Source organism: Microtus oregoni, unplaced genomic scaffold (genome assembly GCF_018167655.1).
Source record: "Microtus oregoni isolate MIOR12 unplaced genomic scaffold, Mior012 000000F_ref0000247, whole genome shotgun sequence".
NCBI classification, from domain to species: Eukaryota; Metazoa; Chordata; class Mammalia; order Rodentia; family Cricetidae; genus Microtus; species Microtus oregoni.
Genome location: NW_024543059.1, coordinates 27,665,065 through 27,692,638, shown reverse-complemented (window position 1 = coordinate 27,692,638; position 27,574 = coordinate 27,665,065). Strand labels below are relative to the sequence as shown.

The 27,574-nt window shown below is 46.5% G+C and overlaps 1 protein-coding gene across 2 annotated transcripts in view; it reads left to right on the top strand.

Annotated features, from left to right (window-relative positions):
* Pcsk6 (proprotein convertase subtilisin/kexin type 6) overlaps positions 1-27,574 on the top strand; it is a 184,197-nt gene that overhangs the window by 125,595 nt on the left and 31,028 nt on the right. The gene's annotated exons all lie outside the window — the stretch shown is intronic.

Below are 27,574 nucleotides of genomic sequence, written 5' to 3'. Positions count from 1 at the left end.
ATGTGATTTTAAAATATTTTTCTCATCCCATGGGTTGCGTTTACTTGAGTGATGGGATCTTTTCATGTACAGAACTTTGTAATGAGGCCCAGTTCTTTTAGTATCATTCATATATATATATATATATATATATATATATTTGGAGAAGGAAAGGGCTTTGGTTAGACTCCAGGCAAGCCAGATTAGGGACTCAAGACAGAAACCTAGAGGTAGAAACTGAAGCAGAAGCCATGGAGGAGTGTTGATTACTGGCTTGCTCCCCGCCCCCCCCCCCCCCGCCCGGCTTCCTCTTATACAGCCCAGGCCCACCTGCCCAAGAATGGGACTAATCAGGAAAATTCTCCACATCATGATGGGTAGCTCTACTCAGTGTCAAGCTGAAACCAGCACCAATATCCCAAGAATTTATCCCCATGTTCCTTTCAAGGATTTTGTAATTTGGGCTGTTTAATTTAGGTATTGGGTCCATTTTAGCTCATTGTGATGGTTTGAATGAGAATGTCCCCCTCTAACCTCACATGCTTGAATCCTTGGTCCCCAGTTTGTGGAACTGTTTGGGAAGGAGTAGGAGATATGGCCTTGTTAGAGGAGGTGTGTCACTGGGGGTAGTGGCCTTTGAGGTTTCAAAAGTCCATGCCTTTCCCAGTTAACTTTCACTCTTCTTCATGCTTGTGGATCAAGATGTGAGCTCTCCGCTACTGTTTTGGTGCCATGCCTGTCATCTTGCTTCCATGTTCACCACCGTGATGGTCTAATCTTCTAAAACGATAGCCCCCCCCCCAAATTAAAGACTTTCTTTTATGAGTTGCCTTGGTCATGGTGTCTGATAGAAGCAATAATAAGACACCAATGCATGTGTTTTGAGGAGAGGTGCCAGATCATCCTTTTGCATAGGGCTGTAATTGTCTAAGCACTGTTTATTAAAGAGAGTCTTCTTCCTCCGTACTGTGGCGCAGGCACTGTTGTCAGTATTCCCTGATACAAGGATTTAGTCTCGACTCCCAATTCCTGTTGCATTGCACTGCTTTATAAATTTGCTGTCTTCCAACTTTGTTATTTTTCAAAATTGTTTTGGATGTTTTGATTCACTTGTAAATTTGTATGACTTTTAGGATGACCCTGTGAATTTCCTCTCTCTCTCTCTCTCTCTTTCTCTCTCTCTCTCTGTCTCTCGCATTAGCTTTCATAACATTTAAATAATTTTAGACATGTGGCCATCTTAACAGTAACTCTTGCCAGGTGGTGGCGGTGCACACCTTTAACCCCAGCACTCAGGAGGCTGAGGCAGGTGGATCTCTGTGAGGCCAGCCTGGTCTACAGAGGGAATTCTAGGACAGCCAGGGCTCCACAGAGAAACCCTGTCTTGAAAAGAAAAAGTAAAAGAAAAGTAGTAACTCTCCTAGCCCATCAACATGGGTGTTTTCTCTTTCCTTCACTTTATTTCGCAGGCCAGCAATGCTTTGCTTTTCGTTCTCAGTGTGCAGGCCATGTCCTACTAACTAATTGCCAAGTATTTTGTTGTTTGGGGTGCTACTCTAAGTGAAACAATATTTTCTTTTTTAATTTAAATTTTTATTTTATGTGTATGGGTGTTTTGCTTACATGTCTGTCTGTGCCACACTTGCATGCCTGATGCCAGTGGAGGCCAGAAGGTATCAGGTCCCCTGGAACTGAAGTTTACAGATGCTTGTTAGCCACTGTATGGATGATAGGAATTGAATCCAGGTCCTCTGGAAGAGCAGCCGGTGATCTTAACCACTGAACTCTCTCTCTCCAGACCTAGTTTTGTTGTTGTTGTTGTTGTTGTTGTTGTTGTTGTTAAGATTTACTTTTATTATGCATATATGTACATGTCTATGTGAGTGTATGCCATGTGTGTTCAGGTGCCCAGGGAGGTGAAAAGAGGGCGTCGGATCCTCTGGAGCTGGAGTTGCAGGCAGCTCTAAGCACCAGCTATGGATGCTCGGAGCTTTGAGAAAGCAGCAAATGCTTTCGATTACTGAGCCATCTTTCCAGCCCCTAGAGTTTTTTGCTTTCTTAGTTTTTGTTCTGGATGGTTTGTATCTCTGATAATTTTCACAGCTTTCTGTAACTCCTCCTAATTAATAATCTATTTAACGGATGTTTACTGAGTAACTGCTAGGGGCCAGGCACTGATCTAGGTGATGGAGTTAGACCAAGAAACAAAGCTGGGGTAACCATCCCATCCTGTAGTCCCCCACAGAGGCCCGTTAACTTTGCCCCACAGTTCTCTGTGGGTTCATAGTTATATATGGGCCATGCTGGAATCTTAGTGTGGTGTGGAATATTTCCCTGAAGTTAACCTTGTTCCTGTCCCTTTTCTATGAAGACACACACCTTCCTTAGTCAGCCTATGAACGTCTAATATCCTCTTGCCTTCACTTCAACTTTTATAAAGCAGAGCTTCAGGGTGTCGTATTGTTGTTTTACGGGGGTGGGGGCAGAGGTTTACTTTAAGTGAGCAAGTCATCTGTGAGTATTCTCTCGATTTACTTTCTGACTTTAAAGTAGCTATTATAAGAAAATATTGATAAATTCTAAAAATAATGAAAGCATAAAATTTTAATGACTTTTTCCATTTTCATAGTAGAGGCTCTTAAATTGTTTCTTTTATAATCCCCAAAACCTATGGGCCCAGCATTAAAATATGAGGTTGCTTTTCCATGCCAGCCACCACTCTGGGTACCTCAGAGTTCCTGTCCCTGTACCAGGCCACCAGCCTGCTTGCCCACTGGCCTGCTTGCCTGTGAGGCTAATTCTATGGGCAGAAGCACATGGAGCCTGATGGCATGCTTCTTCACCTCTCTGTCTCCTTTGTGGTGTGTGTGTGTGTGTGTGTGTGTGTGTGTGTGTGTGTGTGTGTGTTTTGTGTGTGTGTGTGTGTGTGTGTGTGTGTGTGTGTGTGTGTGTGGCGGGGCGTTCAAGACAGGGTTTCTCTTTAGCTTTGGAACCTGTCCTGTTGTAGACCAGGCTGGCCTCGAACTCACAGAGATACACCTGCTTCTGCCTCCCAAGTGCTGGGATTAAAGGCGTGTGCCACCACCATCCGGCCTCTTCACCTCTCTGGGCCAGTCATGAGCAGAAAACAGTGATCCCTGCCCTGTCTAGGGCAGCTAAGGCCTAAGGCTGACCCCTTTGGCACTGCTTCCTAAGCGCTGTCCTGTGTGAGCCTCTTTAACAGGATAGCCTCTATCTTGGTTAGGTTTCTGTTGTTGTGATCAAAGCCATGATCAAAAGCATGAAGAGGAGAGGGTTTATTTTCATCTTACGCTTTCAGATTATACTTCATCCCTGAGGGAAGTCGGGCCAGAAACTGAAGGCAGGACCTGAAGCAGAGGCCATGCTTACTGACTTGTTGCTCATGGCTGGTTCAGCCTGCTCTCTTATACAACCCAGGACCACCAGCCCAGGGATGATACCACACACAGTGAGCTGGTCCCTTCACATCAGTCCTTAAAGAAAATGAGCTAAAGATGTACCCACAGGTGTTCTGATAGAGGCATTTTTCTTAAATGAGGTTTCTCTTCCCAGATATGTCTAGGTTTGAGTCAAGTGGACATAAAAGCTACCCAGCACAGCCACCCTCTGCAGTGGTCACATGGTACAGTGGTTAAGACTCTGGTCTTGGGAGCCAGATCCTGCTGATGCCTACCATCTCGAGCAAAGCACTAGCCTTCCTGGGTAGTGCTTTGCTCGAGTTAGTCAGTCCCCTAACTTAGAAAATGGGATAACAGGGACTAAGGAGACGGCTCCGTCAGCTAAGTGCCAGCCATGCAAGCATGAAGAAGCCTAGCACCCACATCAAGCCAAGCACTGTGAAACATGTCTGTGATCCTAGTGACGGGCCCTGTGGCCGGAAGATCCCTGCTGGCCAGCCATCCTCGCTGAATTAGTGAGCTCAAGGTTCAGCAAGAAGCCCTATCTCAAAAACTATAGTGGAGAGCGATCAGGAAAAACACCCACCACCAACCTCTGACTTTTGAACACATGCACGAATATGAACATGTACACATACCACACCCACGTGAACATGTACACACACCACACCCACGTGAACATGTACACATACCACACCCACGTGAACATGTACACATGCCACACCCACGTGAACATGTACACATACCACACCTATGTGAACATGTACACATACCACACACATAGAGAAAAGAAAAAGAAATGGGATGGTGATGTCCACCAGGTCAAGCTGTAGGATGAAGTCTGTCAATACAAACAGGATGCTGAGAGAAGGACAAACCTCACCTCACAGGCTCAGACCAGCTCCTTGGAGTCTCTCTTGATGCTCCCTCTCCTTCACAACCCCCAGCATGCTACCAGGTTCCCTGATGATCAGTTTTGCCCAGGGACCTTATCCAGGGCCGTTCAGCTCAGTATCAGATGATGGTCTGCAAACCTGACTCTCCCTGACCCTCTTTCTCCTGAGCCCTACAGTAGCCTTCTGAGCTCTGTGCTCCAGGAATCTCAGCCAGAACTCCCAAGCAGCTGCTCCCTGTATCCCCCATAGCATAAGCAGCTTCTCTATCAGCATGCTTATTCTGCCCAAACCTGAGTTAACCTTTAGTTTTTCTCTATCCTCCCTCATCTGCCTCTACACCAGTGGTTCTCAACCTGAGTCACAAGCCCACTGGGGGTTGAAGGACTCTTTCAGAGGGGTCGCCTAACATCATCAGGAAGCAGTTACATCACAGTTAATAACAGTAGCATTACAGTTAGGAAGGAGCAACGAAGTCACTTTAGGTTGGGGTCACACCGCGTAAGAGACTGTGTTAAAGGATCGCAGCAGTAGGAAGGCTGAGAGGGTCTGCTCTACAGCATCAGTCTCCTTCCCGCCCGGTCTCTACACACTCTTGGCCTTCTACAGCCCTCAGAGCCATATCCAATCTCTTAACCAGCCAGGGAACCTGGCAGGTATTCTCAGCACCTTCTGTTTCCTCTGACCTCCTTCCTGTCCCTGGTTGGTCCAGACCAGCACAGGGCTTTTCCATCTGCTATTACTTGCTCTGGAGATACTCTACTCAAAGCCAGCTGTAGCCATAGTTCAGACATGGCCTCTCATCATGGTCCTGTTCATGTTCCTTCTGGAAAAACAGGTTGAGAACAAAAATAAGGAGGAATAAAACCTTGCTCGGATTTTTGCACGTACCAGTCAATAGATCACATTTGGGTTTTAGCACTGACAAACACATACAAAATCAAATATTTTCATATAATATACACATTGCCCAAATTTCAAAAGCTGATGCTCTCTAGGACTTATGAGCAGTGGGCATCTACTGTTTGCCTGATGACCATTAGCATGTTGTGGGCCTGCTGTGCTAGTGTGCCGAGTGGACGTCAGTGTTTCGATGGCACATAGGTCACAGTGACGTGCCCTACACAGCCACTTAGGTTCCTGCCCAGTCAGGTGCTGCTCATCAACTGCCTGATTCTGGCTTGCAGGACCAACCATCTCTTGCTTTCTTGTCAATACTGCCTGTGTTTTGACCCCTGCTATGTCACTGACCCTCATGCTGACTCATGATAGATAGGTACCTCATAGGTGCTGGGAAATTAACCAGTCCTGTTAGAACTGGCCACAGTCACCACGTGACCAGATGCCCTACAAACCACAGAGAACATAGTCCTTGGGCGCCAACGGTCCCAAGAGTGGGCCCAAGTTATGTCTTGGAATGAGCTGGTCTCAGGGTTCAAGCATGTTTACATGTAGCTCAAGCATGTTTAGCTTGTAGGCCTTCATATGTAGATCGCATGGGAGCAGAATAAAAGCTCACGAGTTCTTCTGACAACGACCTCCTGTGACTTACTAGAACACATCAGTTGTCACAGAGAGCCTGGATGTCCCTGTAGCAGCTCTGGCTTGAGCTGGTTCTGCATGGGTTTTCCCAACTATTCCTCAACATAGCCTTCGCCAGAGAAGGAAAGAGCTGATAAGTGTCCTCCCTGGCTGAGGCCCACAGGCGCTTCATCTCGGTAGGACGTTCCCTTCTCTGAGTCACACAGCCAGCACCCCTGACACCTGACAGCCCTCCATATAGCTGTTGGCAGCCTCTAGCCTCTCCACAGAAGGAGCCCATTGGTTGCAATGACAGCTGAGCCTCCCCGACACCCCACTGGCCTTACCTCACTCACCTGCTCAAGGATGGGCCTCTGAACCGGGTGCTAGAACCTTCCAGGGTACATGGTGAGTCCAGGGATGAACAGAGGCTAAAACTGAGGCAAGGTGACCCTGTCTTTGGCTGGCATGGGTCCAAACACATCTGAAGTCCATCTAGGATAAGTCGCCTTCCGCTGCCAAACGAGGCAGTGTTTGCTGCGTGTGCTGTTTGCTATTTAGCCCTCCTCCCCTGATTGACTGAGGCAGTCCCCCTACTTGTCAGATGCCGCACAGATGTTCAGGGACCCTGACTTGCCACCCCTGCCTCTGATGAGCAGGCTAATCAGGAAGGGCTCAGTTTTGAGCAATACCACATGTGAGGCCCCAAGGGCCACCCCAGAGCCAGAGGAGGACCTCGCAATTTAGCAGAACAAGCAGCGACTTCTGGCTGAAGGAACAAGGAAAGGCCCACTTTAAGGCTTGCCGGACGTGCCATGTGGTTGGCTCATTCCTGTGGCCCCAGCACTATACACATTAGGATGTCAGCGTGGGTGCATAATCGTCACCTAGAAGGACAGAGAGGAAGGTACCTGCTCACATCTGATGTGCTGTGTAAGGAGACGACACTGGAAAATTGAGGTCACTCCAGGGGTGTCTGCTATGACCTTAGCCTGAGAAGGTGACATCGTGATTCTAGGATTTCGAGCCCAGGAGAATCAACGCCAATAAGCATTGTCAGGGTCTGCTGCCCTGGCGGTAGTATTTCTGTGCAGTGTGAATCGGCCCCAAATGGAAGATCTTTCTCTCCTTGGTGGGGTGACTATTGAGTTGAGGTCTCCCCTGGCTGCTGGCCTCAGGGCATGATTCGCAAACCCAGGAAGAAAAAGTTCTTTCCAGGAACCTGAGAGCCTGCTTTGAGGGCAAGGTGCCTCCTGTCTGTGTTGTTCACTTTGGTCTTCCTCTAGGCTCTGAGTCTCTTCAACACAATGAAGAAAGAAAGACAAGAGGGAGGAAGGGAAGAAGGGAGGAAGGGAGGAAAGGGAAAAGAGCTCAGTCTTAATGATCTGCTGGGCAAAAAGTGCTTGAAAAATCTCAGGTAGGAACAGGCGTTTATTAAGCAATTAAGTCATCTGAACACACTAGCTGGAGTGCTCAGCTGGCAGGCGGAACTTGCTTGGCTCATGTAGTTAGTTTTAAAACTATATTCTAAACCTGAGTAGAGATGAGCCATCCACTTCCCCTTCAGCTCCCCAGACAAGGAAGGGGCGTGGCCTCTCCCAGGAAGGCTGTCCTGTAGGAGGGAGTCTCAGAATGGCAACCAGTGCTACCAGTAGCATTCCAGCACAACTCAGTGCAGAGTTGGTTCATTTTTCATTCAGCACGCCTTTACTGGACTCAGTGCTGGAGGCCGGACTCTTGGACCACACCCCTCGGGGCGGGGCTTCTACTAGTAGAGGCCTTGCTTCCAGACAGCCTGCCTACAGGCTGGAAACTGGAAGTTTCAGTAGCATAGCCAGAGCAGGGTGACCTGCTCCTTGCACACAAACATCTCTGAGAGCATCTGGCTTCATTTCCAACTGTTTCTATCCAGAATGATCACAAAGTGAGGGTCAGGCACCAAGTGTAGGGAGGCTTCATCCTCCAAGATGCAGAAACCTGTGCCTGGGTCCTCCTCCCTCCAGTTTCACGAGCTCTCCAGCCTTGACACTGGGCTTCTCCTGTAGGCTGGCGCTCCACAAGAGGCGGTGGCCCAGGCTGCCACAGAGAGTTAGTTCTGTCCTTTCCCGGCCTTCTCACTACAGCGCCCTAAATGGAAGAAGTCACACCTAGGTCACAAGGTAGCGCCCTGCACCTACTTAAAGTCAGGCCAGGCTGCCTGCCCAGGTGTGTGTCCCTTTCACACCCTGTGGCTAAGGAAGGACTCTGCGCCTCCATATAACCTGGTACTCCTGAGCTCCTGGTGCAGGTGAAGTGTGGGTCTTCCTACTCAGAGACTGGGCTTGGCTTGGTACATCTCTTCAGCACACACCCTGATGAGGCGCCTACTGCGTTCCAGGGATAGGTGTGGGACAGAGGCATGCACCCTCATTCTTTGCTTCCACGTTCTCTGCATCGTAAAGGCTCCAGCTCAGTGCCTGGCAGACGTGTGCTTCTCTGCTGTGCAAAACTGCCACTATATTGATATCTTCATCCCTTGCTTGTAACCAATCAGAGTTGAGCACCTCCTAGTATTTCCCTTGCCCTGGGAACTGTGAGCATCAGCATTCAGGAGGAGCAGGTGATGAAGTGTGCCTTTCAATGCCTCCCCATAATCGAGCCCATGTATCTCATTCCTTAGCCTGATACTTTGTATTCACACAGTGATAAGTAGACAGAAACAATTGGAGACGTTTTTAAAAATTCTGTCATTCTCTTATACTGGCAGTTCACTCTTTCTGATTAAGAATTCTCTTTTCTCTCTTATTTTTTTTTCCAAAAGAGCTTCGATACATGCACACTTGCAATTGCACACACACACACACACACACACACACACACACACACAGTCACGTTATTTTCCATGTACCCAACAGCATTATTTCCACCAATCTACAAAAGAACAAGAGGAGATTAAGATGATAATCCATACATGTATATTTTTCACTCACACTTTTGACCTCATTGTTAAAATCAGTGTGGAATCAGAGGGTCTTAAGGAGTCATAGATGTACAACCCTATAATCCCAGCTACTGGGGGATCTGAGGCAAGAGGATTACAAGTTCAAAGCCTGCTTGAATTATAGGGCAAGTTCATAGCCTAGCCAGTCAACTTAAAAAAAAAAAAGAAGAAGCTTAGGATACATCTCAGTGATAGGATGTTTGCCTAGCCTGTATGAAGCCCTAGGCACTAGGTTTGGTCACCAGAAACGCAAAAATAAATAAAAAATATGTTTGTTGCTGGAGTGCATATCCTAAATATTCATAAGTGAAATATTTATATGTTTGGGGCTGTTAAAATTATCTATCAGGGGCATAGCATGGAAAGGCAGGAAACAAACGGTAAAAGCAGATTTCACACAGTGCAGATGGTTGCCATGGCCACGGTAGGGGCTGTGGGTGCCTATCGTACCTTTTCTCCCACTTTGTGTTTATTTGAGAATGTCCACGGTGTGAGCACGTCATTGGTTTTCTGAACGGCTGGAGGCCTTCTCAGAAAAGGCCTCGTCTCTGTTCGATCATGACATGGTTTCCATTTCCTTCCAACTGCTGTGGAGTTTCGGGTTTTATCTCGAGCCCGTCCCTCCATTGTGAACTGATTTTTACGCGGGGTGAGAGATAGTGATCTAGTTTCATTCCTGCACCTGTGGATATCCAGTTACCTGCCGCATTTGTTGAAGAGGAAAGTGATTGTGGCCTTGTTTATAGGTTCCCACTGCTGGCCATCAATCAGCCTGTCTGCTCTTAGGTCACCGTGCTGGTTTTGTTATCAGAGCTCTGTAGAATAACTTGGAATCGGGTACGGTTGTGCGATGCCTTTGTTCTTTTGGCTCAGGATTGCTCTGGCTACTGCTTTGGGGTGTTTGTTTTTCCTTATGAATTTTAGGAAGGCTTCTTCTATTTCTGTAAAGAATGGCTCTGAAATTTTGATGGGATTGCATGGAGTCTATAAATTGCTTTTGATAATATAGTCATTGTCACAATATTCTGTCAATCCATGAGTATGGGGGTGTATTATCTTCTGGGGTGTCTCTGTGTAGCCCTGGCTGTCCTGGAACTCACTCTCTAGACCAGGCTGGCCTCAAAATCACAGAGATCCACCTGCCTCTGCCTCCCAAGTGCTGGGATTAAAGAAAGGCATGCACCACCACTGCCCAACCCTCTCTGGCTTTTTTAATGGACGCCCTCACAACTGTAGAATTCTTTTGGAACTGTTTTCATTGTGCACCATGGTTCTGGTATGCTGTGCCTCTGTTTCCTTTGACTTAGGGATTTTTAACTTTCTCTCACATTTTCTTTGGCACATTCGCCATCCTTGTATTGTTCATCCTTCATGACTTTAGTTCTTTAGTTCATCTTCCTGTTGATTTCCAAATTGGTCCATAGGATATAAGAAATTGTTTCAGTTTTCTTTTATTTGTGTGTGCCTGCATGTATGTCTGTGCACCACACATGTCAGAAGAGAGCATCGAATTGCCTAGAACTGGAGTCATGGATTCCCACCACCCATCATGTCAGTGCTGGGACCTGAACTCAGGTCCTCTGTAATAGCAACAAGTGCTCTTAGCCATCTCTCTGGCCTCATGTTGATTTTAAATGAAGACCATGTTTTGGCAGTCAACAAAGGACTCCCTATAAAGGATTAAGTACATGGCTGTCTCTCTTGAGGGTAATATCCTGTAAGGCAGTGGTTCTCAACCGATGAGTCTCAACCGTTTGGGGGTTGAATGATCCTTTCTGAAGGGTCGCCTAAGACCATTGGGAAAATACAGATATTTGCATTGCAATTCATAACAGTAGCAAAATTTCAGTTGTTATGAGGTAACAATGAAAATAATGTTATGGTTGGCGTCACCACAACATGAGGAACTGTGTTAAAGGGTCACAGCGTTAGGAGAGTTGAGAACCTCTTCTGTAAGGGAAAGTGTTTAGCTTCTGACCTGGACTCAGACCTTGTCAGTGCTCTGCCACCTGCCAATCAAGTCCTCGTTTACTGACTAGAGAGAGACCTTCCAGTTAGCACCTTAGTCTCTTCCTAGGACTATAACACAACCATGAGCGCTCAAGTTAGTTGGCTAACTTCTCCCCAAGACCAGCTCTCCGGTCTATTTGCCATTGGCTTAATTGTCTAGTATGTAAATCAAACTATTTACCTGAGTAAATCTTGCTAATTAACCATCCTCTGAATTCTTAGTATACAAAGTTGTTTGCTTTCAAAGACAAATATTAAAACAACAGTACAAAATCCTCTAATACAGAGCAGGATAGTGGGAGAAGGGCAGATACCTTTAAACCCAGCACTCAGGAGGCAGAGGTGGGTGGATCTCTGAGTCTGAGTCCAGCCTGGTTTACAGGAGTGAGTTCCAGGGTAGCCAGGGCTACAAAGAGAAACCCTGTCTTGAAAGAGGGAAAGACCCCAAAACAAAAACAGCTTTAAAAAAAATCAAATATCCAATAAAGAGGTAGATATTTTCTTCATTTCTAATATTTCAGAGTTCAGTTGTTTAGATGATTACACATAAAACTTGGTATTTTGTTCTTACTTTCACATATAAAGAGCATTTAGAAATCGCTAAGTATGCACAAACACTTAAGTAGGAAGATAGAAAAAGAGCCTGAGGGCTAGAGAGACAGCTCAGTGGTCAAGAGTACTTTCTACCCTCTCCTGATTTCCACAGGCTGTATGCAGGTGTTGCACATACAGACAAGCGGGTGCACGTGTGTGCGCATACACACACACTTTTAAACGAATTTTAAAAAATAAGAGCCTGCAATCAATCTACAAGGAAAAATACAAATAACTAACAAATGAAAGACATTCAGCTTCTTATTAATCACTGAAAAGTATAAATTACAACAGAAGACGTGAGTATGATGGCAAGCCCTCAAACACAGTTCCTGGGATTGCAAAATGCCAGGATGGATATGGCTGTCTGCATCTCGGGATCCCAGTGCAGACACAACACCAGTTACTGACCGGGAGACCTTGGAGTGGTTCCAGCTTCCCTGCTGTCATGCTGCTCGCTCCCAAAGGGAGTCAACTTTTCCGGTGCAACTTAAGTTGGTTGCCATGGAAACCAAGGTCCTCTTTCTCCCTTCTTCCCATACACCAACCACAGGAGTAGGTTTTAGCACAAACATTAGGAACTGGTCCATTTGCTTTCTGGGGCTACCAAGCCCAGGGGTCCCTTTAGACATCTTCCCCCACGCCTATGAGAAAGACTACACAGCCTGTGTTTTTCGGAAAGTCAGAAGTTTAGAGTTAGAATCTAGGCCGCCACACGGAAGGCAAGCTGAATTCAGATAACTGACTCCATAGAAAGTTCTCTCCAAACCCCACAGCTGCACACCTGTTCTTCCTTTCTTGTCCTCAAGCCACAGTTTTCATCTCTGTTTTTTCCTTTGTTTTCTAATCAAGCGCAAGCAGAAATGCGCTAATCAACAGCTTTGCTTAGGAACTGCTGTGAGCAGACATCAGCTGGGACCCAGCTTCTGGTGGCTTCCTGTGTGTTTGGCTATGTTCCCCAGGGTCAGAGCATTATAGCGGTTCCCACACATCTTGGCTTTCTTTGGCACTCAGCCTGGCACACCTGACCTCTACCTGCATGCTTCCAAGGAGTGGAATCCCATCTTTGGTTCTCTCCTTCCCACAGATGTGGAAAAGTTAAGGCTGGGACCACATCAAAGAGCCCCGGTGAGAATGGGAAATGCTTTTGCCAAAACATTCAGCGTGAGTTCTAGAAGCTCTGCTAAGCTAAGCAGATTGACCCACAGTCCAGCCTCCTGAGAGAGACACAGGGTGGGGTCGGGACAGCCCCAGTGGTCACTATAGCCCTTCTGGTGTGTGTGCGCACCCACGGCATCACACCTGACAGTCCCACTCTGAATTCCAACTAGCCACTTGCCAGCCTGGTCACAGACCCTCTGCTGGTTTCATCTTCTGCATCCATATGGAAAAATAATTGTGTTTTGGGGGGTCTGCACAGGGCTTTTGAATGCAGGCAGGCCTTATATGAACGCCTCTGTGAGGAGTTTGAAAAGCTTCCAGACAATAATTTATCTCTGTCTGTAGTGCCTGTGGTCATCCATAAGTATTTCTGTCTTTAAAATTTTTAAATTGGGCCTGGAGAGATAGCTGAGTGTTAAGAGCTCATTCTGTCCCCAGTGCCTATGTTGGGCAGCTCACAACTGTCTCTTAAATCCAAGGGCGTCTGATGCGTCTGGCCTCTACAGGCCAGTGCACATACTCCTTCCCCCAACAACCCATCATATATGATTAAAAATCATAAAAACAAATCTTAGCCAGGCGTACTGACATAAACCTTTAATTCTAGCACTTGGGAGGCTGAGGTAGATCTTTCTAAGTTCAAGACCAGCCTGCTCACAAGACACTACTTGATCTTAAGCTTACTGGGCATCAACGACACCACTTTTCTACCTGACTCAGCGTTTAAATCGTCTTAGAGAGGTGCTCTGCTTACCAAATGGAAGGCTAAAGAAAGCCTAGGAAGGTGAGACTCTTGCAGGCTTGACTCATAATAGCTCAAGACTTATGACATTTACTCCGCTAACGTTACATTGGACTTCTGATTCACCTCCCCAGAACTGCCCAGTGTGCTGCCCCCCAGGCCTCACCTACAGCCTACTTCCTTTCTCTGAGGCTCCCTTGAGGTAGAGACTGGCTTTGGCATGGTTGCCATCGTTTTCCTCATTGGTCTCATGAGCTGTGGTAGCTCCATCAGGACAGATCCGCACCAGCAAGACTGTGGCTCTGGCTTTACTTACCTTTCGGATAGATGTGGCGTTTGCCCCGCCCCCAACATACAGCCCCCTGGTGAAGCAGGTGACCCAACCCAGAAGGGTTATGAGACTGATCAAGACCAGTCTTTCCCTGGCCAAGCCACCTCCTGTGTACTTTATTCTGTTGTTCAGTTTTGACCATACCACCTTCCACTGGCTCCCCCTTCCTATCCTCCCTACCGTTGATTGTTTTGGGGGTGCACCATCCACGACAGCTGTAGTCCACAGCTTCTCTTTAGACCCGTATATTCCGGAGAACCTGGGCTAAAACACCATCAGGTGGCAGACTGGGTACAAGCTTCCCTGATCTCTGTGAGCTAGTCCAGAGGGGCAGATCCCAAAGCCACTGTGGGTAGTATGAAGCCAGTGTGATTTCACCATGGTCTTGGGAAGTTGTGGGTGGAATCTGGTCTCATCTCTCCCCTTCCAGCTCAGCGCTGAGAACGTGGCTAATAAGTAGCTGTTGAGTGATTGGATGACGGGTGTGCGTGCATGTGCGAGCCTTATTTAAATCAAAGCTTGTGTGGTTTTAATCAACTCTGTTTTCAGCATGCATGCCCAGCAGGATGTTCAATAATCAGTTAAAGGGGAAAGAATGAGTCTCCTGGGGCTGCTCTTTTCCTTTCGTCTTCTTAAGAAGTTCCATGGTTCCTTGATTTCCTCTTCACGGCTCATTCGTATATTTGTCTTTTTTTCCTGACTGCTCTTGTCTCGTTGCTTGTTTTATTGACCTATGTTTTATTGACATCTGTTTGGGGCTGATCTTCATTTCCAAAATGAGAGTTGGAATTTTGCAATCTGTGGCCGATGGCTCAATTTATCTTATCCTCTATACTCAGAGGGAGACAGACTGAATGTGCCTGTCCTCTGTGCTGGTTTTAAACTCTTTAACTCAACTCCTTTCTGCAGAGAGCTACTATGGAGTGTCTCTCCCCCTTCCTTGGAAACAAAACTGAAGAACTCGGTACCGTTTCTAAACAGTCCCCAGACACATGGTTGCCACGGTTCATTTTTAGCACTGTTTGCATTAACACTGCTGCCCACCACTTCTACTATTCCAGGGATCGATAAGGAAATATTCCCCTCAAACCCTCCTAGTTCAGGAACAAAGGAAATACCTTGCTCAGTAGGTGAGGCACCTACCCCACCCCTGCTGGGCTCCTTCAAGGGGCACAGTGCATTTAACCAGGTCTTTTCCTCCTGGTGGCTAATGTGAAAAGAGGAGGCTTGTCCGTCCCCTCTTCCATGTGCAAATGACATGCTCAGGATGATGACATGAAAATGGAAATAGACCCTCCTGGACCTGAAGAGATGATTGGTCGGGAGCTCTTGCTGCTCTTCCAGAGGACTCCACTTGACAGCTCCATGGGATGCTCACAACCACCTATAATTCCTGCTCCAGGAGCTAGCCTGCCCCTTTCTGGTTTCTGAGGGTATCCATACTCACACGCAGATGTATATACACACACATAAATAAATAAATAAATAAATAAATAAATAAATAAATAAAATCTTTAAAGAGAGAAAGAAAAGTGGATTTTCAGAAAAGGAAAGCTCCCCAGAGCCATTATCTTGGATTTGTTCTGCTGGCATTGGCAGTGAAGGCTCCCTTAGATCTGCCTGACTGGTGAGTGCTACAACCACCAAACCCTCCCCAGAATCCATGGGTGCTTTCACTGTTTAGACAGAAGTAATAAAATTTATTTTGAGAAACATGGCATGTTCAAAAATATATTTCTATTTCCATCCAGTCTTTTTTTCCCCCCGTGAACATTGTACAGCCTTCTAACCACTTTACACATGTGACTTGGCATTTCTTTTTGTTACTCGCGTATCCAGTGATTTTCATGTCATGGCATAGCCTTTTTCAAAGATAATCTTGGCTGGAAAGATTGTTAGTGGTTAGGAGAACCGATTGCTCATGCAGGGGACTTGGTTTCAGTTCCCAGCACCCACGTGGCAGCTCCCAACCACTAGTAACTTAGATCCAGGGGCTCTGAAGCTGTCCTCTGACCACCACAGCCACCAGGCATGCACGTGGAGAACTTACATACATTCAGGGAAACACATATGGATAGAAAAATAAACGAATAAACAAACCTTTAAAAACTAATCCCAAATGTCTCCTACAGTTTGGGCAACTATTTCTATTTTTAAATTCTTATTTTTGCCGGTGATGGTGGCACACACCTTTACTCCCAGCACTCAGAAGGCAAATGTATCTCTATGAGTTTGAGGCCAGCCTCATCTATAAGAGCTAGTTCCAGGACAGGCTTCAGAACTACAGAGAAACCCTGTCTTGAAAAACCAAAAAAAAAGAAAAAAATCCTACCTTTATGATTTGTTTTTATAATTTGTTTATATTTTTATTATAAGTTAACCAAGGTTTCTCCCACGAAATTGCTAACAAATTACTGGAAAGCAAAGAATTAAAATGTTATTTAGATTTCCTTCCGTTTCTATCCATAGAAAACCAAGAGTCTGGAGGCCTCTCTGCTACAGAAAAGAATTTTCTTTTTAAGTATTTGTTGAAGGGCAAGCTGGTATCCGAAGGCAGCCCGGAGAGGCAAAGCTGGCTTTTCCTTATGGGCTTCTGCTAACATATGATGCCCTGTGGATAGACAGTTCCCAGCTGACTTTCCAACACTGGAACCTTGGAGGAACCAAAGGAAAGAAAGAGGCACAGAAAATACAGAACTGAGGCCTAGAAAACAAAGTGCTAAGATCCAGACATTAGGTGACTGTGGGTGTACTCACAGCTTCAGGGCTTGCCTAGGGTCCCATCCTCAGAACCTCAGGGGCTGGGGTGTCTGATAATAGTGGTAACTTAACAGAGCTAAACGGACTAATTATTTAAAGGGCAAACACTGTCAGGCTTGACTTTCAAAATGTATTTGCTTTTGTGCAAGGAGTGTTTTACTTATGCATAGTGTACCAGTCTGCTTTGAGAAATGGACCTCTTCAGAGATGCCTAATTGAGTTAGTGTAGAGTAGAGAACAGAGAGATGGGACTCTGGGGGGTAAGTAGAGGAAGAGGAGAGACTTGTCTTTATGATATTCATTCCTCTAGTCTCTAGAAAGCAACATCCTCGAGGTCACAGGCAAACTTCCTCTTGCTTATCAAACACTAGCTCCAAGGACCAGCATCCTCCCTCTGGTTTCCATAGGCCCCAAGGACCAGCATCCTCCCTCTGTCTTCCATAGGCCCAGGGACCAGCATCTTCCCTCTGTCATCTATAGGCTCCAGGGACTAGCATCCTCCCTCTGGCTTCCATAGGCTCCATGGAACAGCATCCTCCCTCTGGCCTCCATAAGCTCCCTGGGACACCATCTTCCCTCTGGCTTCCATAGGCCCCAGGGACCAGCATCCTCCCTCTGGCTCCCTTTGGCTTCCATAGGCCCCAGGAACAAGCCTCCTCCCTCTGGCTTCCATAGGCCCAGGGACCAGCATCCTCCCTCTGGCTTCCATAGACTCAATGGAACAGCATCCTCCCTCTGGCTTCCATAGGCCCAGGGACCAGCATCCTCCCTCTGGCTTCCATAGGCTCCATGGAACAGCATCCTCCCTCTGGCCTCCATAAGCTCCCTAGGCCAGCATCTTCCCTCTGACTCCATAAGCCCCAGGGACCAGCATCCTCCCTCTGGCTCCCTTTGGCTTCCATAGGCCCCAGGAACAAGCCTCCTCCCTCTGGCTTCCATAGGCCCAGGGACCAGCATCCTCCCTCTGGCTTCCATAGACTCAATGGAACAGCATCCTCCCTCTGGCCTCCATAGGCCCAGGGACCAGCATCCTCCCTCTAGCTTCCATAGACTCAATGGAACAGCATTCTCCCTCTGGCTTCCATAGGCCCAGGGACCAGCATCCTCCCTCTGGCTTCCGTAGGCTCCAGGAACCAGCATCCTCCCTCTGGCTTCCATAGGCTCCATGGAACAGCATCCTCCCTCTGGCTTCTATAGGTTCTGTTCATATAATAGTCTCTTTATAATAACCTTGGATTCTCCTAGGTTAATTGTTCTGTCTACTTCCTGCTAGAACTGTTATAACCATACATAAGAAAATTATCCAATGACAAGAAAGTCAAAATACGAAAAATAAAGTGAATGGGAAATATATATATATGTAAGGCAAATAACCAAGTAAAGATGGTACAGCTAGGGGAAAAAAAAAAGATGGTACAGCTATATTAACAACAGACCAACCAATGTGACTCTGTGTATCATCGTTATGTCATTAGTAGCAAAGGACTTAGTTCATTTAGGAAATTCAAATTCTAGTCTCTTACGCAACTCATAACATAGCTTTAATATATATATATATATATATATATATATATATATCAAAATTTATCAAGACTATAAGAAGAAAGAACAAACTCACATAAAAGGGTGGAGATTGTTGAGTGACTCAGGTACAGTTGAAAGGTAAAATAGTAGCAATCCATGAAGTTGGTGGGAGACTTGAACATCTGTTCTGTCTGTACTTGAGAAGCCAGTGTGATCTTGGGTTGTTAGGTACAGTTTCAAATTTGTCCTATTAATGAAATCAGTTCTATAGTTTGGAAGGAAACACAAGGCCAGGTGGAGTCTCTGGCGAATTCTACTAAACAAGTAAATGAAAAATAGTGTCAGTGTTCCATAAACTCTTCCAGACAGCAGCAAAGAGAGGAACTGGATCCAACTAGTTTGATAAAGCCAGTACAGTCGTGGTAGCAAATACCAACAACCCATTTTGAAAGTGCAGACTTCTAAGCCAGTTCTCTCAAGAACCAAATACAAAAATACTACAAGTCAGTTTCAACAAATTAAATCCAATTGCATTCTTAGAGTGATGTACACGGGTCTGCTTTTCTTGCCATATTTTGGATTAATCAAATATTTTTAAAATTGTTTTATTTCCTGCACTGGCTTCTTAGCCACACTCTGAGCAGTTGCCATAGGATTAAAATGCACCAAATATTTTATAGTTCAGTTAGAACTGACAGAAAATGCCTTCCTCACCCTCTTCCCTCATCTGTGCTCTGGGTGTGTGTGTGTGTGTGTGTGTGTGTGTGTGTATGTGTGTACATGCTCTGGTGTGTGTGTGTTGCTGAACTGGAGGAGGGCATCTTGTACCTCTGTGTGTCTTACCAGTTTCCTCTTCCAGTGATGCAGGAAAGGTAGGATTGTTTGGGTTTTTTTTGGGTTTTGTTTTCCCCTTTAAGATGCCTTAAGGAAATAAAGAGGAGGCATTGGGGAGATGGCTCAGTCAGTAAAGTGCCAGCCAAGCAAGCATGGGACCTTAACCTTAGTTCAGATCCCCCAACATTCGTGTTTAAAACAAAAACAAAACAAACCAAAAAAATCTAGATATAGTGACACATGCCAGTAATCCTAGCATGGGTGAAGCAGAGCTAGGAGGACCCCTATGGGGCTCACTGGCCAGCTATTCTTGCCATGTTGATGAGTTCTAGATTCAGAGAGACCTTGTCTTAAAAATCAAGAGCAACAGGGCACCAGACAGAGACTACTGGTCTACCCGCACAGACTAAGAGAGGAAAACTGAGAGGGAAACACCGCCCCCATTCTTCAATATTCACCACACATCTGCCATTTCCATTGCTGCTTTCTCTTATTTTCTTTAGATCCAAATTCTTGCCTGGTGTCCTTTTCCCTCTACTTAAAGAATTCCCTTTACCCTTTGAAAGACAGATTCCCCTGTGTAGCTGGTAACTGGCCTGGAACTCACGTTCCTCCGGCCTCAGCCGCCTAAGAGCCAGACTCACAGGTGTGTTCCTTCACCATCGCTTGGCATGCTGGTTTGCTGGTGGTAAATTCACTCAGCTTTGCTTGATTTATTTGTAAATGCCTTTGTTTCGACCCATTTTGGATTAGATGTAGACTCTGACTTCTTGGCAGAATGTTTTGTTTAATCTCGGCACTTTAAAGATACTACATCATCATCTGACCACTATTGTTTTCAATGTTTGCATTTGCCGTGCGAATGTTATTTACATCTGAGCCAGCTAGTACGCTCACACACTTCCCTGCCCACGTTGTACAGGCTGGCAAGTCTGCTGTATACAAGATGAATAAACAGACAAAAGGCACATTTCCATATCCCCGGAACACAGGAGAGTTCCCCATCAGCTTTATATTGCCTTGCTAGTAAATATGAGAGGATGCCCAGGAACCCACCAGGCATTTGAGGGAGTGATCCAGTACTAAATCAGAAACAAACTCTAGCGGAGAATAAACTTGGCAAGGTAAAAGGGCAGCAGAAAGAAACTTTAGGAAACGACAAGCATTTCAGCAGTAAAACAGGAGCCAGCCGCTGCAGTTTTTATATGAGCACTGGAAGATAAATGCCTTTAAAATGTAAATATGATATGAAAATAAAAGCTAATCCAAGCTGGAATCTAGTTGAGTGTGGTGGCTTACCCCTGTGGTCCCAGCTGCTCAGTAGGCTGAGGCAGGAGGAACATTTCGGCCCATGAGTTTAAGGCTAACCAGAGCAACACAATACAATAACAACCAACAAAAAAAGGTAGCTAAACTAGACAGTAAACTGGAGGGATTAGCCCCAGAACATGAGATGAGGCTGAATGTCAGCTGAAGGACTTGTGTTAGAAGACAGGAAGGGAAGTGGGAGCTGAGCATGTGCAGGGTGGTGTGAGGGAATGCCTTCTCACACCTGAGGTGGGATGGCACCATGCAGTGTTTGAAACCAAGGAACGGGGCAGCGCAGGGGGACATTTGGAGTCTGGTGTCAATGCCAGGGAAGGCCAACCAGAGTATTAAAGGAAGCTCTATGTGGTGGATCAATGGGATCCCAAGGAGAAGGGAACAAAGAAGGACCTGTTCTAGTTATAAACCTCAGAGCATTATCTGGAATTTCAAACTATTAAGTTACTTTTTTTTTCCCCAGATGGCATTCCCACAGGATGTGATAACATATGCCTGCCATCCCTAACTAGGAGGAGTTGGGGGGCAGAAAGGCCAAGGCTACACAGGACACCATCTCAACCCCTACACCTCAGGAAATCAAAGGATCTTAGGGTTAACACTCAGACAGAGCACTTACCTACTGACATGTGTGAGGCTCTGGGCTCCATGGCATCTTCACAATATCAATGACTGCATTAGCTAATTAAAAGATGGCACTCCAAGCCGGGCGGTGGTGGTGCATGCCTTTAATCCCAACACTTGGGAGGCCGAGGCAGGCGGGTCTCTGAGAGTTCAAGGCTAACCTGGTCTCCAGAGTAAGTGCAGGACAGGCTCCAAAGCTACAGAGAAACACTGTCTCGAAAACAAACAAACAAACAAACAAAAAGATGGCACTCCAGTGTCAGACTTCACAGGGATGCTAAGAAAAGCACCGAGTGTACTGACACACTCCAGCACATATCATGGTCTCCAAAGCTGCAATTTTGTTTTCCTTGGTGTATTCATTTCTTTTCTATTGCTGATAAAATACACTGATAACAGCCACTTAAGGGAGAATGGGTAGAGATGCCATCCACCATGCTGGGGGCAATGTGGCAACTGGCAAAGGAAGCTGGCTGATCACACAACATCTGCACACAGAAAGCAAAGCAAAATCAACCGGTGGGGCCAGGCTGTAAATCCTCAGAGCCACCCCCAGTGACAGACTTCCTCCAGCAAGGTTCATGACTGGCCCAAACCATGCCATCTGCTGGAGGCCAGGTGTTCAAATGCATCAGCCTATCGGGGACATTTTTCATTCAAGGCACGTTGCTTTCAGTTATTCATAATCAGCCATGCTCTGGGATCATCTAATGAAAAATTCCATAAGTTTGCTATTCATACATTTTCAAGTGTATGGTCTTCTGAGCAGGGTGATGAACTCCTGTTCTGCTCCATCCAGGTGAAGGTTTGAGTCTTCCTTTTACCCAGTGTATTCACCTGGGTACATTCCCCCTCTTGTTAGTCACTGGCTTAGGTGATCAGAATAACTGTCTCAGGGATTAAATACAGTGTTTGTGTTTCTGTGAACTGTTATCAAGGTAATAAAAGCCCTAAAGCATAAACAGAGTGTGGCTGGCGATTCAGATGTACCAAAGAGAAGCTACCAGGTGCTTCCTTTAAGCATCAAGGTGAAAATTCTTCACCTAAGTCAGAAAAAGGTGAGCTGGAAAGATGGCTCAGTGGTTAAGAGCACTGGCTGCTCTTCCAGTAGGTCCTGAGTTCAATTCCCAGCAACCACATGGTGGCTCACAACCATCTTTAGTAAGATCTGGTGCCTTCTTCTGGCCTGCAGGCAGAACCCTGTATACATAATAAATAAATAGATCTTTAAAAGAAAAAGAACAAAATGTCTACCAAGGTTGCTGTGCTCTACTGTAGGATGCCTTTTCCAGCTGTAAAACTGTGGGAATGGAAAGCTTTTTCTGGTTTTGCTGTTGCCTCTTGTAGAAGTTACAGCCACCGTGTAAGCCAGGTACTTAGTTCAGCTGGCGACAGCATTTCACGTGAGTGGGAACACACAGGAAGAGCAGTGTCTCTGCAGAACAGGGCTATCTGCAGTTCCCAGCATCCACTGGGGTTCTCGGACCATATTCCCACTGATGCCTCCTTCACCCAAACAACTGGAGTCTATCTAGAATTCTTGGATCCTTCTGGCATTTAAAACACCATTGTTCAGAAATTTTATGCCTACAGAATCCAGGGGAAACTCGTGTGTGTGTGTGTGTGTGTGTGTGTGTGTGTGTGTCTGTGTGTGTGTCTGTGTGTGTCTGTGTGTGTGTGTGTCTGTGTGTGTGTCTGTGTGTGTGTGTCTGTGTGTCTGTGTGTGTGTCTGTGTGTGTGTGTGTGTCTGTGTGTCTGTGTGTCTGTGTGTGTCTGTGTCTGTGTGTCTGTGTGTGTGTGTCTGTGTGTGTGTGTCTGTGTGTCTGTGTGTGTGTCTGTGTGTGTGTGTGTGTGGTGTGTAGGCAGATGTGCTCTCTTCCTAGCCACTTCCTTGATGCCCTTCATCTTCCTTCCTCTACTTTTCATAATGAGGCTTTAAAATCCGTTTCACATTATGTGTCAGGTTGATTGAGTAAACGCTGCTGCGGACGGCAACTGGGCGGATATAATACATACACAGTGTTTTGAATAGCAGACTTTTTGAGCTATAATTCACACATCATAAAACTGACCTTTGTAAGGTGTTCTTGTATACTCTTATAAATAGATGTGGGCAGCCTTCTTCATTTCTTTCACCCAAATCTTTGTGCTTAAACTTTGTGACTTGAGTGTAGCTCTTGGGTGACTGATTTCCTGGACCCCCGAGGAAAAAACAAACCATTCATTGAAGCATTAAACTGGAACTTAGGTACTTGAACTTCCAGCCCTTTCTTCCTTTATTGTATTTCAACTAAAGTATTTCTTCCTGCATGGGTTAAGTCTGGGAGTGTAGGAGATTTAATAGAGTCTTAATTGCTAATAACTTCTTGTATAAGCAAGAAAAAGCCAGGAATTCAAACTCTTAGCTCATAGTTGCAATTCAACAGAACCTCTACCCACGATACCCCATGTTGTCTCCAGTTATAAATTCCTCTCTCAGGGATATTTGAGGATTACTTCAAAAATCTGGGCAAAGAAAAGCTTCATTCCTGCTGGCACTTTCCTACTGGCGAGCTCAACCTCAGTCCTCTGTTAATATTGGTTCTTTCTTTGAAAAATAGGAACAATCCTGTTTGCTTGTTGGGAATTTAGCTCACCCCGGGGAAGTGCACTGGGAAGAGAATAGATGGAGATAAAGCTGTTGATTGGCAGCCTCCGGTGGCATTAGCCAGGGATTATCCTTAGCCTCTAGCCATTGCGGTCACCCAAGTTCCGTTGTTGGCACCTGGAAGCCGCACGCTGCCAGTGCCAGGCCCAGTGTGTAAGCAGGTGGGTTTGACTGTCTTTCTCCTATGAACTCAGGAATCTGATGTCAAAATAACCCAAGAAGATAGGCATGGGGCATCTTTTGAGACCCCCTCCTGGAGACAGCTGTGTGGTACTAGTGGTGCCTTTGTCACAGTGGACTTGAACCCGCTTGCTGGTGGTCCTAAGGACTCATACCTTCCAGTTAAATGCTTTACCCAAAGGAGGGCCAAATCCTACTGCTGCCTCTCAGAAGCAGTTCTACTAAGGGTGGAATCAGGCTGACATGGATGAGCCCTGGACAGGCCTGCTTCTCTTCCTTGAGTCTTTTTTGTTTTCATGTCTTCCCTTCCCAATCGGAGCATGGCCTTTAGGGAACGTAGAGCGAAAACATCACCAAAGTTCAAGAAAAGGGGGATAAATGTGGTCCCTGACCTTGAGACAGGTTGTGGAATTCATACCTTCTAATAGAAAGGCGTTGTACCGTTGGGGACCCATGAGAGTTCCTGCCCTACTGCCCTTCCCTGCAAACTCGTTTTCTGTGCTGTGTTCCACCTTCTCGGAGCCATGACTTCTCAGCATATTCCCTGGGCCCTCGGAGGCGCTCATAAATATCTTGCCAGGAGAAGAAACAACACTACAGAGCAGGTGTGAGCAAAAGCACCTCTTGTCCCCCCCTTGGCTCACTGCTGATGTAGCTTCACTGTGCTGTGACACAGCTTGGAAGAGTCATCATCTGTTTGGAGCAAACAGTTCAAGTAAATCAAGTAAATCTGGGAGCCTAGCTTACAGTTTTCTCATCCAATCAAATTGGGAAAGTGTTTGTACTTAGCCACTTGAGAAATGCAAGGCTAACCTCTCAGCATTGTGACGCTCACAGTCTCAGGCTGTGAGAGAGCAGACTCCCTTTGATACCCACTCTTGCTTCCCAGCGTGTAGCCTACAAGTACTCTTGGGAAGACAAAAAGAGAGCTGAGCATGGTGGGGTGGAGTACCAACGTAATCCCAGGACACAGAAGGCCTGGGGAGAAGCATCCACTGAGACCCCACCTTAAAACAAGATACAAAGTGACAAGCTCATCAGATTTTATTTGTCTACTTGATGGCAGTTTCTGTGTGGCAGCCGGTATTCTGGGGCATAGAATTGTGACATCTCTTCTGTCGATGCAGAAGCAACGAAAGAACAGAGATGAAACAGCAGCTTCATCTACCTAGGCAGGATGCATACTGTCTGCCTCTCTACGTCCCTCCTAGGATCACCAAAGTCACACCATAGGCTTCAGGGTCACAGTACTATATGCTGTTCACCAATTCAGAAACAACCGTAGGGCCCACCCATGGGGGACCGTGTAAGTGGATAACACCCTCTGTCTGCAAGGCAGCACCATAATGACCTCCATGGTACACAGCTGGTAGAAAAAACAGGGCACGGGGTAGGGGTGGGGCTACAAGATGTGTTAATAAAGGGGGTGAGGCACTGCATGTGGTCATATGTGCATGGATGAGGATAAAACGCTTGGGAGGTTCAGCGGCAACGGCTCAGTCAGAAGAGTTCTTTCTGCATCAGTATAAGGTCCTGAGTTTGGATCACTGGCGCCTACCTAAAGGCCAGGTGCTGCAGGTGTATCTGAAGCATAGCCGTGGGGATGGTAGCGGTAGGCACATCCCTGGAACTTGCTAGCTAGTCAGTCTTGCCCAATCAGTGAGTTCCAAGTTCAGTGAGAGACCCTGCCTCAGAAACAATTGGGGAGGAAGGGGAGCAACTGAGCAAAACACCTAGTGTGGCGCTCTGGACTCCACACTCACACGCATACATACACACATATATGAACATACACAAACATGCATACAATCCAACACTTGGGCTAGGACTATAGCTCAGTGGTAGAGGGCTTTCTAGAATGTGCAAAACCCTGGCTGTTCAACTCCCAGGACTGCAAACAAACGAAGGATTCCTCGAAGCGTTCATGAGCACAGCATGAGGCTCCATAGTCACCCTCTGGCAGGGAGACTCTGTCTTGCCTTTGCAACTGGGTTTGAAGCATAGCATCCATTTATGCATCCTGTTTGAAAACATAGACCCCCCACACACACACACACATGTACCTGCTGCTCTTTGCCGTTTTTTCTTTGACATATATCTGCTTTGTTTGTAGGGTTTTTTTTTTTAATTATGCTTTTTGGGATTTATATATATGAACAGGAAATATGGTGGGTGTTTGTATTTTTAAGAAAAATTGATCCAAGGGCCTGTAATAAAAATGAAGCCTCTCTTCCATTCCCGAGCATTAGCCTTCCTTCTGCCTCCCCTTCCTGCCCTCTCCCCCCCCCCCCAGGGTGGTTCCTGGGATGATTTTCCTCTCTTTCCTCCCCCACACTGGACACTATTGATCCTGAGGACAGAATAACTCCTTTTGTTTGTCTGATTGAAACTGTCTCCTAAAATAAGACTCTAATTTCAGTGAGTTGGCTTTTTGTGGGTGTTTTTGGAGACATCCTATAGGCCCGAAATAACTCCTGGCTAAATTACAGTTTAGAGAGCCCTTGGCCTCTGTCCTTCGGTCTACACAGTCACTCTGTAATCACCGTGCACTGCTCGGTAGTTAAAGAGCCCGGGCGCCTTTGAGGTCTGAAATACAGCTTTACTCTGATTCTGAGGAGTTTGGGACGGATAAAGTCATTGCCATGGCCGGGCTTTCTGTACCTGAAGCTGTGGGAGGCACTCAATGCCACAGTCAAATGTGCACCTGTGAAACATGTATAGGGGCAGAGCCACCAAGAGTCTAAAAGAGCTAAACCATTTGGAAGCTCATGCACTAGGAAAAGGTCTGCTTCTCCAAGTGGAAAGAGCATGCCTGTCTACATCCTCTAATGCTGCCTAGGCCAAGCCAGCCTCAGGCAAGGCAGGGTCTGACCTGGGGCAAGGCCTAATTCTGTCTTGCGTGGCTATAGCAAAATACCTGAGGCTGAGTCATTCACAGTGATTAGAGGTTTGCTTGGTTTGTGGTTCTAGAAGCTTGAAAGCCCAAGAGGATGTTGCCAACTTCTGGAGAAACCGTTTTTGCTGCATCGTGATGTGGAGGAGGGTATCCAGCGGTGAGTCAGAGCTAGAGTGCCGGCTCTGCGCTCCCTTCTTCTTCTTCTTCTTCTTCTTCTTCTTCTTCTTCCTCTTCCTCTTCCTCTTCCTCTTCCTCTTCTCCCTCCTCCCTCCTCCCTCCTCCTCCTCCTCCTCCTCCTCCTGCTCCTTCTCCTTCTTCCACATCTCCTCATGTCTTTACAGGCCTGGCCAGTGTTTGCATCATCTGTTCCTAGTTATCTTCCCAAACGCATCTCCAGATGTTATTATTATGAATTTGGGCACTGTGTTTGCAACACCTGAACAGAAAGTAGGCCATTTAGTGACTGTAAACTTAGGGCCGGCCCAAATAAAACGCTGGTACAAATGAGCCACACTTGTAGCTGAGCGCCACCCTGTGGCATGGTGCTATCACTTACCCAGACCTACTCCTCTTCTAGAACCCAGGGGTCACAAGGGTGTGTGGTACTCTGATGAGCATGAGTCCTCTCTGGTGGATTTGGCGAGCCTGAGAGATGTCCATTGGAGCAAAAGATAAAGTTGTCCTGGCTGAGCTGCCCACATTGCAACCCTACCTCTGCACGTGTCTCTGGAGGCAGATGCCTGCCTTTGTAGCAGGACGGGGAAGGGAAGTGACAGCCAAGCTGCATACACCCCCAAGGATGAGCACAGTGCTACCCCCTCACCTCTGGTCCTCCTAAACACAGTTGCTAGGGATGCCGTTGTCAGGAAAGAAACCCTAAGAGTGGCCTATCCCACAGAAGTCTGTTACTTGTGTGTTTCCATGACATCAGGAGTTCACCTGCTAGAGCACTTGCTTCGTGTGTGCAAGGCCCTGGGTTCCACGCGCAGCATCACACGTGGATATGCACACCCACAGAATGTTCCTGGGAGTCTCAGGTTAGGCGTCCTATTCTCTTCACACTTCAGCATGCCTAGCTATGTGGCTGTTGTGTCCACCTGGAGGAGGAAAGTAGAGCACGGCCCCCACTATTCCCATCATAGGCTGGGTGCCCCAC